At 42.4% G+C, this 10,465-nt stretch overlaps 1 protein-coding gene across 1 annotated transcript in view; it reads right to left on the reverse strand.

Annotated features, from left to right (window-relative positions):
- LOC108049797 overlaps positions 1 to 10,389 on the reverse strand; it is a 39,537-nt gene extending 29,148 nt beyond the window's left edge. The window contains exon 1 of the mRNA XM_017131115.2: positions 10,151 to 10,389. The gene's annotated coding sequence lies outside the window, so the exon portion shown is untranslated. The remainder of the gene's footprint in view (positions 1 to 10,150) is intronic.
- Between the last annotated feature and the right edge of the window lie 76 nt (positions 10,390 to 10,465).

Genomic DNA, 10,465 nt, shown 5'->3' on the forward strand with positions numbered 1-10,465 from the left:
CAATCCAATCAAATTTGCAAGTGTGCGGGAGTGTGTGTATTTGTGCATTTTATGTTTATTGTTTTCGCTCACTTTAACCAAACCAAACACAGATACCCACATGCACACATGGCGACAGACAAAGCCGACGAATACCCTAGGATAGCATGACTTTATTTGCCCACCACCTACGGAATGCGAATGATCACTCAGTCGAAAATAATGCATATCTATGGCAACTGACGATAGTCAACTAAATTTCTACGAAATGCAGGTTCACCGCTGCACAAAACAACATTCCTTTGGTTTTACGTACTATTCTGCCTAAGATAAAAGTAAACATCCCTTAAACAAGTTTTTTGATGAACAAAATCTGAAAAAAATCAATTCTAGTTTCGGTTTTTTAATCAAATCCCTAGGAAATAATAGACAAATGTCATTCCGCATTGAATTCGTTATAACATTTCAAAAAATCATCTCAGTTTTGGACCATTTTTGCAAAATAACACGATGTAACCCCATATGAAAAAAGCTAAAATCAGTAAAAAAAAATACATTTTTCCTCTACTGCACAAAACAGTCACTTTTGTGGTCATGCGTGTTATTTTGTCTAAGTTGGGAAGAAAAGGAGCAGTGACTGCATTCGAAATTCGTATTCACTTATTTTTCTCTCATATCTTTCATCGTTGCGGCCTTGGCTTTATTTGTCTCCGGCTTATGGCTATAAAAAATATAGTACACATATATTTTCTATGCATGACACAATGTGCGCACCAGCTTGGGACTCAACTTCCAGGTTTGTCCTGGCATATCCCTAATCGAATCGATTGTGGGGTCAATTGGTCGACTGGGTCCTGCGTGTTTCCACTTTATGGCAGTTATGACCTGCCTGCCTGCCTGCAGTTTCTGATTCCATATTAATGGCATTTCTAATGGCCACCTCAGGCAAAGCAGATAAATTCAAGTCAATAATTGTGCAATTATTTAATTTGCGCACTGCGCTTCACCATTTGGAAATGGGAAATCGAAGGAGCCCCAGTCGAAGCTAATTATTTTAATAGCCCCAATCAGGCCAATTTACACACCGTTGAAATCCGCCAATGAAATGGAACCCAAATGGAGGATTGTCATCAGCAGCGCAACAGTTGAGCAGCGTGCAAGTAATTGCATACTTATTTGCATGACAGACAGGGGCGGCGATGATTCAATGATTGGGTCATGGCGTATCGTCCAGTTATGCCACTCAAAGTAATTGCTCCCATTTTCAGTTTCAGTTCCAGTCCCAGTCCCAGTTGCTCCTCCTCCAACTCCTCCCCAGTTTCCCCCTGTTGAGCAACCCTCTTCGAGGACAAACTCTAAACGGAAATTGATTTCGCAAGCCTTTGGCTAATCAGCCTCGCCAGTTTCGCCAGTTTCGCCGTCAGAACTTGCAACTTCTCAAGTGGTTCGAGCATCGATTTTTACGCCTCCCAGTGCCACGCCCACTGATGCTGCAGACGAAGCCCAAGGAAAGGATGCGCTGTTAATGAAATCCCCAGTCGAGGCGTATATGTAGTGTTCGTGCGAGGAAAGTGTTAAGATGAAAAGTAGACATCATTTGGAAGACTATAAAAGTCAGAGGAAAGAAGAGCTTGAGACTAACGCGTTTACAGGCCTTGAAAGCAAGTAGAAAGCAATCACTGTAGTTAGTATATAAATTAAAAAAAAACAACAAATAAATTAAGAATTAATATAGCCCGTTGAGGCGATGAGTGTAAAGCCCGCAAAATTGATTTGTCAAATAGTTTTGCATGCCGAACCTATCAAAATTGATGGCCACTCCTAGGGAATTCACACTTCGTCCTTATCGATGTTGATTCCAGGTCCACGTCGTCGTCGTTGTGTTTTTTTTTTATTTGATTTAGCTACTTGCTGCCGTCGCTTGAACAAGACAAGAAAACTATAAAAGCGCAAGTCGGCGGAGGACGAGGCTTATGGATGGATGGATGGCTGGATGGCTGGCCACATGGGTCGCCAGGAGTGGAGTGGAGTGGATGGGGGGATGGGGGAAGGGGGGTCCTGGGTTGGGCGCTGCGGGTCGGAAGAAATTGACAAGTTTCTACTTGAGTGTGCAGTCAAAGAGCATTGGCTTAGCTCTGTGCCAGAGTTTCTGGCTGTGTGTGTGTGTGTGTGTGTGTGTGTGTGTGTGTGTGTGTGTGTGTGTGTGTGTATGTCTAACTTGTGTGTGTGCCGACAGCAGGCAAAAGGAAAAGCCCAACCCACTGCCACGCCCCCTTGGGGCTGCACTCGCCCTCGGTCATTGACTTGGCTCGGTGCTGCAATTTGCAATGCTGCCCCAACTTCCCCGCCACCGGCAATTGTCAATAGCAACAAAATTTCAAAGCGACTTGAATGTTCTACGAGTATTTTCAGAATAGAAATTCCTGGAAAACAGACAGGAATAAAAATGTGTAGGTTTCCCCGGGGGGAGGGGAGGGGGGTGTGGTACCATCGAGTGGGGCGCATTGATTTTGGTCAATGGCCTGTGGCGTCTCGGCCTAAGCAATTATGTAGAGCCACCCAAATAGAGCAGAGTGGAGCACATAGTCACAGTTGCGGTCAAACTAATAGAGCTTGAAAACTGTAATTTCCAGTTAATGCCATTTTCCTGACCGCCACTGTATGACCATATGCCTATATATACATTTGCACTCGAACCGTAATCAAATCGAGGCGGCCCGCCTTTCGCAACTTGCGACTTTTGTTGTCTGTCAAAATGTTTAACGGTGCGTATGATTAATCTTGATGGGACTCGGGGCAACATTTCTTTTCTCATTTCGCCCCAGTTCCTCCTTCTCTCTCCCCCTTCGCCCAGTTCCTCCCTCTCTCTCCCCCTGCGCCCCATGGAATTCAATAACAGAAAGAGAGGCACAAAGTGGGACAGTGAAAAGTTTACTAATTGCAAATTAGTGCAAACATTTTAAATTAAAATTGCGGCAGTTCACAGGCCCTATTCCCAAATTGATGCTGGGGGGGGGGGGGGGGGTGGATCTTTCTTTAGCCCCCTGCCGACTAATAATTGAACACCGAAATGTATTGATTTTCGCGGTCCGTTCTGATGATGTGGCCATAATCGCTGCAGGGATACGAGATTCCCACAGAGTGGAGTCCAAATGTGGCAGGGTTTTGTGGTCATGCGGACTTTAAAGGCGCCACCTGGTTGCCACTTCGAAACGGATCTGGCACTGCCAGTGACTCTTGACCTCGCCTTGACTCGGTTTTTCCAGTCCTATTCCATGCTCCCAATCCTTGAACCTCTTCGCAGGGGAATGCAAAAATGGGAGCAGAGTCAGACATTGTTTACGCGTCGGGACAAATACTTTTTACATAGGCGGCACAACACACAGTGGCACACAAAAGATTTCGCTGAGAGCATTTCGCATTTCGCATTTGCATTTGCATTTTGGGGCGTTGCACCGAAAGAATAAAGCCAGTGGCAAGGTGAAAGCGCATTGTGACTGCTGCAAATTCATTCCAATGCTTTTGCAATGCCTTTGTGCGGACAATTTTCGAGATTAAAAATAGTCGCGAATCTGTATTTTATTCTTGGCCAAAAATGAATTGTTTTCGTGCAGGTCAAACGTATTTCCTACCCTTGGATTCTGTGGCTATCCTGCCGTGAAAAAGGGAGGGGGTGGGGGGGGGGGATGGAGGTGTTAGCCGACGTGGCACAACACTTTGGAAATAGCTGACGGCAACTCTGCATAATTGAACAACCCTTTCGGGCCTTGCCCTTAACCTCCGAAATGCGTGTCCTGACTATTGATGAAGTTCAGGCCGCGCAATTGAAGGCAGACGGCGCGTGCGGTGAACTTTTCTGGCTTCCTTGGCCTCCACATCCCCTTTTCCGGGCCCTATTTTCCCAAGTTGTGGTCCAATCTTACACCTGCCTACCCATTCGGGGTTAAGTGGGCGGTTGGCGGTCACGGGGGGAAGCTCTAAACGGTTGACAAAAGGCTTCGCTCGGGTTCCACAAAAGGCAACACTAACAGATGGCTTCTACACGGAAAATAAATTTCAAATATTAAGTATACGCCGTGTGGCCCATATGAAATATGGTTACTATCAATATACGTCATCTTGGTAAAATAGGCATTCATCTACTTGTTATGCCTAAAGCGCCTAAAAAGAACACTTTCAAAAAAGTAACAATAGTGGCTACAAAACAAAATTTATAAAAATCAAGTATACGCCACGTTTTGCCCATACGCATGTCTATTTTTTATAATAATCAACAGAAAAAAAAAGTTCTTTTTGTCTAGTTGCTAATTTGGCCCAAAAAACAGAAGGATATTTATGTATGACTTTATAAAAAGACCCTTTATGTTTTGTATTTTAAGAAAAATGCCTGGTACTTATTTTGGTTATACACCACTTATACTAATTATATTTTAATAAGCGCAATTTGCGTTGACCAACTTGTTTCTCGCGGTGCAGGGGTGAGGCGGGGTGCAGCTTGATTAGATTTGAGCCGGGACAAGTCAAGCCGCGTCGCGTTTAAGCCCATCAAATGCCGCCGGGCCGTTCCGTTACGCTCCGTTTTTTATCCCCCCCGTTTCTCGTTATTCATTAACTTTAATGAGTTCATTCGACTCGAGCAAGTGGCACTGGCACTGGCACACTGTCGATTTGCGGGCGGGCAATTTTAAAAGGCTTGAAACTGAGGCAAGGTTGCCAGCCTAATTGACAGCCAGTTTGGGACTCAGATGAAAGGCATCTGTGTCACTTCGCAAAATAAAGGGGAGAAATGGAAGGACCGACTGGAGTTGGGCAGGCTTTAAAAGCCCCGCCGGCAGCTAATTGAATTGCATCGCTAATTTCAGGCCTATTAGCTGACGTTTTAACTTCAAGATGGCCAGCACTCAACACTTCAAAAGGGAGTCGGTGCAGAAGTTGGGAACTTTAATGGAACAGCCAGGATTTGATTCCATGTCGCAATATGGACAAAGATTATACAAATCTTTTAAAGGGAGTGGAGTTACTTGGCAATGCCTTCCCCTAAACAACATGAACTCCTTCTACTCTAATAAAGCCCAACGGATTCTTTTAAATTTTCATGCAAATGCCGCCGTTTTTAGGACGACGGGAAAATTAACAAATTCAGCGTCCTAATAAGGGGATTCTGGGGCGTGTTATGGCCATTAGCTGCAATTCCACGCTCTTTTATGGCGAATTTTGTAATTTGCTGACGGAATGCTGAACGTAAAGTAAAACATTGAAAGTCTCCCACGTAATTGACAAGGGTGCAAGGATTTATAGCATATCCCAGCCGGATGTTGTTATTCGGAGATTACTGGGGAGGCCTACCAGTCCTTTTTGGGCTGAACTTTGGAAAACATTCTTTGGGAATGCAAGAACAATTAATTATTTTTATGTTGTTGTTCTGGATTAGGATTTGTTAATGTAGTCAATATATTCTGGAGGAGCACACATATATTTTTCAGTGATCCGTGATTTTTGAAATGTGATATAGACATAGCTTTTGCGCTTTAGTCTATCAATATCAGTTTTATACCATACATTCTGATAAATTTCCCTTTGATTTACGACAGCCAGCTTATATCTGTGTGTGTTTCGTCAGATCTGGGTCCGAAATTTGATATTTCCAAAGTAGATTTTTGAGAATGGTAAAACTGGGGCATTTAATTATCTTGCCACATACTTTCGGGCGAATCACTCGAGCGGATTCCATGCAATGTTAAGTGCCGTCGCTGCCAGACTTGCCACAGTTGCGAAGGAGAACCACCCCCACCCCCCGGTTGTTAAAGGCAGAGCGTGACAACATTTTTAATTACATGCCACACAGGCAGCAGGGAACAGCAACAGGCATTCAAATATCAAGTACGACAACAAAGCTTGGAAATATTTTACGCATTTTACACGCACCCTCCCGAGTTTAACTTTTGGCAGTGTGTTCCAGTGTTTTTTTTCTTTGGCGCTTTCATTAAGGATATCCATACGGCAGTAGGCACGTGAAAGGGGCAGTGGCAGGGGGGGGGTGAGTTTTTACGATTCGTGGGGGAAAATTGGGGGCAGAGCAGCCCTACCGAATGCAGTCCGAGGCACGCGCCGATGTTTGCCCAAAACCACATGGAAATGGTAACATGAGCGCACAGAGAGAAATATTTTATTTAATATTCAACATTTGCCATGCCTACCATTTGGGGCAAACAAATTCATTTTTACGAATTTGTAACTTTGTGGGGCAAAAAATAAAAAAATTTCATGCATTCAAGAATATTTAAAATGCAGAGATCGAACACCGAAATAATTACTAGAATTTCGACATTTTTGACAAAAACTCACTGCACAAATCAACGATATATGTAGAATAACCCGAAATATGAAAAGAACCAATATTTATACTTTTCATTATCATTTCAGCTACTTTTCTGACCGTGCACCTGCAGAGACAGAAGGCATATGGAAATTCCGAGAGCAGGGAAATGGGGAAATGGGAAATGGGAAATGGGAAGTAACAGCACACACGTGCTAAGCCCGAGTCAAGGGGAATCGATTAAATTTCTTTTAATGCCCAACCATAAATTTCTTTTTCGAGCTTCCTTTTCCATTGTCAACGACCTTTCAGCGAACGAAGAACCCAAAGGAGGGGCAACCAGGAACAGAAAGAGCAACAGAAACTGGAACACAAACAAAAACAGAGACGGAGCCCGGAAAAGAAGATAAAATAAAGTAAAAATAAAGCAAAAATTATGTCTAACGTCACATTGCAGAGTTCAGCTGATTCTTTATCAGCGTTAAGTGCCCGGGATCCATCTACCCCACCCCCACTGATTATGTATGCCATTTGTTGTGTGCGAGTGTGGGCAAATGGCAGGACTAAAAGTTACTTCATAGCCACGGACATCCTTTCCCATATGCAACCCTTGTCAATCGCAGGATAAGAAACCGTTTGCGACACTTCAGACGATCGGGAGATAAGTCTATTTAGTTTTACATGTGAGTTAATTAAACTTTTTATTGGTCATTTTTAGTTACGTTTTCCACTGAAAATAATTATTACTCAATATGAACTTGCTCTATTCCTGAAAATAGATTTCCCTGACTACCTGGCACCAGGAAATTGAGCTTATTCAAGGAGAGATGAAAGTGATGCCTTAAGCCAGGATTATATGAGATTCTGCAAAGCTGGAAAATAATAATCCTGTAATAAGCCGATAAATATCTAATGTCCTTGAATGGAAGCGATTCATTTGAGTAGTCAAGGAAATCGAACACAATAGTCGCCTTAGCTTGAAAAACTTTAGTTTATTTCAAGGCGAGATTAGAGTGATCCCTTTAACCACCCCACCCCCTTTGGGAGATGTTGCAGGGTATCACCCACTTCGATTCACACTGTCACCCATAACGCTTCGCTGGCGAAATGAGAGATTTGCGAAGAGATTTACGCACAACACCAAAATGAACTTTTGTGTGTAAATTTATGTACAGTTTCCTAGCAGGGGCTTAAGTGATGGGGAAGGGGAAGGGGAAGGGGGAGCAGGGGAGGGGCAAGGAGAAGACCTAGCTCGAGCTAAGTAACTAACGCCATTAGCTGCTTAGTTTTTGGCCCTCATAACAACCGGCTGCTCCCAAGCATTTGAAGCTATCTAGGCATTTTTATTGCTGCATTCCTCGGAACAAAGTCAGAACATCAAAACAGCAGAAATCATCGCTTAAGTCAGCTTTCCTTCGCTGGAAGAGGAGTGGAATTACGTTGGATGGGATGTGGATGGGATGTGGATGGGTCCTAGCCTCCGCCATTGTGGCCCAGCATTGATTTTTGCACCGAAAGGCAGTCCGCAGGTGGAATCAGGGACAAATGCCGAGATTGAAGCAGAGATTAAGTTGCGGAGTGTGCCTGTAAATAGAAATAAAGCGCTGCACTTTAATCTCCGAACGCAGTCTACTTTCCACACATTTGTACGCCCATTCCCCTCGAATGGAACCTCCCACAGAATTGTGATTACATTTGGCACATGAATATTCAATGAAATCGTCTGGCATTATTCACCAGAAAATAAAATCTAAAATGGTCGTTGTCTTGCCCCTCAAAATACCGAAAGTCAATGGGCCTTAAAATGGGCTTTTATAGCTGCCGATCATAAAGCTTATGCTGCACCTGATGAGTGGGAAATTGGATGGATATATCGGATACATAGTGTCCCTATACTTCAACTCTTCTCGTCAAAGAACTCGCCCTTCTTATTTATTAATTAGAACCAGACTAAGCCGCATTTGTTGAACGGGTGGGTGGGTGTTTTGGTGGTCAGTGTATAAATACGTCTTGGCCAGGTCAAATTGCGAATGTATTTGACCACAAATACCTATATACAGTCGGAAAGGCAAATAAGTGGCCAATAAAAATATTATTAATACGCCAATGACAACACACACTCACACCACATGACTTTGCACGGAGAAAAACGACTAAACAGTTTATTATTATTATTTTACTTTGATGGCACTTATCAAAATTGAATGTTTCAACGCATTAATGATGCTCCCCATGCCTGCTCCCCCATCATTATACCAATGAGATATAATTTATTTTTCTCTGTGTGCTTCCTTATCGCCGTTGATGTAGCGCCATCACCATCATTCAGGCTGATGGAAATGGAAATGGCCTGGGAAATGGGGCAAAGGCGAAGGGAAATTAGCAGAAGCGCACATCAGCCATCAAGAGCAGTTGGGTGTGTTTTAGCCATAAATTTATTAACTTAGTGTCACATTTATAGCCCCATTGCTAACCGCCAACATCAGCCGCAGCAACAAGAACAAGGACGGACACGCTGGAAAGGGACGATAGAAAAAGGACCGGAGGGGAGTCCTTTAAAATCAACTTGCAAATTTGCTGACCGATTTCTAATTGATGAGCCATTCAGTAATTGAGCGAGTATCTAGGATAACATATCAAGCGGGGAATTCCCATGGCGCAACAGCTGCAGGAAGTTATTTATTGGGTGAAAAAATGCTTTAAGGTCTCTGGAAGTCTTTTAATGAAAATCGTTAAATAATAAGAGTGCGTTATGTGTTTTTGTTGGCTTAAAATATTTAATAATTGGTATAATTTGGAGTGGCTAAATATGTGTTTCGCAAAATTCAATTAACGCCAATCATCAATATAACATTATTGACTGATATAATTATAGGTTAATCAATAAGAGGTGCGTATAATGATTGTATTAAAAATAAAGTTGTATCAATTAGTATGCAAATTTTGCTTAAATCTATAATAAAATGAAATTTATCTATTACAAATATATCTGATTTCATAAATTTTAATAAACATTAGTTATTGGTATGATAGTTTTGAAACAGTACTGTTAGCTCCTATTGACCGAAACCGAAAATTGAAATTAATACCAATATAGGACAATACTAATATGTTATTTTATATTTTTTTAATTATAAAACATTAAATAAGTATTTTCTTTTTTAAAACTTTAAGAATGAGAGTCATCGAAACCCAAAATCAAATTTAAATTTATTATTACAAATTTGTAAGTTTTCAATTATAACGGATTTTTCACTAAAATTTTAAAATGTACCACTTTTTGTTTATTTAATATCAATTCTGAGCACTTTTACATACTTAAGATGAAATGGTTAATTAAATAATATTATTTTATTGATGAATAACCCCCTTGAGTTTCACAGTTTTTCGACTCTGAAAACTAAATGTGAGGTAAATTTCATAATATTGAAATTTGATTTTATTTTTCCGAGGAAGGTTCACTCCCGAGGAGCAAATTCTTCCGGGATTCCTCCACGGATAAGCTAAGCGATTTGCGCCTAAGTCCAGGTATACTTAAAGTAACTCCGAAGTCCAGGAGTAGGAATGCCAGGACTTGGCTCATTAGTCAAGTTGGCTTAGTCGGACTTAGTCGAACCGCCCCCCCTGGGGATTCGGAATCATTAGACCCGGGGTCATGCACCTGTTGTGTGGTCCGTGGGCGCTTAGGTTGGCTCAGTTCGATCGGATCAGGACACGTTATCGCCCCGCCCAGCAGATGTGCCGCCGGAATCAATTTCCCACCGTGCTCCGACCATATATGTACATATAGTGGGTGGGTGCGATAAACAACAGTCACCAGCAAGCAGATAAGCACACACAGAGAGATCGACTTACATTTACGATTGCAACTGTCGGTGAAAAGGCCTTCTGGGTCAGGCCGCCCAAAACATGGGGTACACTCAAAAAAAAAAAAACAAAAATAAAACTAAACAAATGAGCACGACGCGAACTCGGAATTTTTTTGGGGGTTCGGAAATCGTTCAAAATCCAACTGAATCGTAACTGTCTTTATATGTCCATATATATATATATATATATGGATCCACCTCCACCTCTGAGCAGGCTAACCGACAGCTTCGCAGTCTCGCGACCAACTGAAGCCCGAGGAGTCCTGGCAGCGGCATTTAAGCAGGTCCCACGTCGCTGCCC

Source organism: Drosophila rhopaloa, unplaced genomic scaffold, assembly GCF_018152115.1.
Source record: "Drosophila rhopaloa isolate 14029-0021.01 unplaced genomic scaffold, ASM1815211v1 contig_3, whole genome shotgun sequence".
Classification (NCBI taxonomy): Eukaryota; Metazoa; Arthropoda; class Insecta; order Diptera; family Drosophilidae; genus Drosophila; species Drosophila rhopaloa.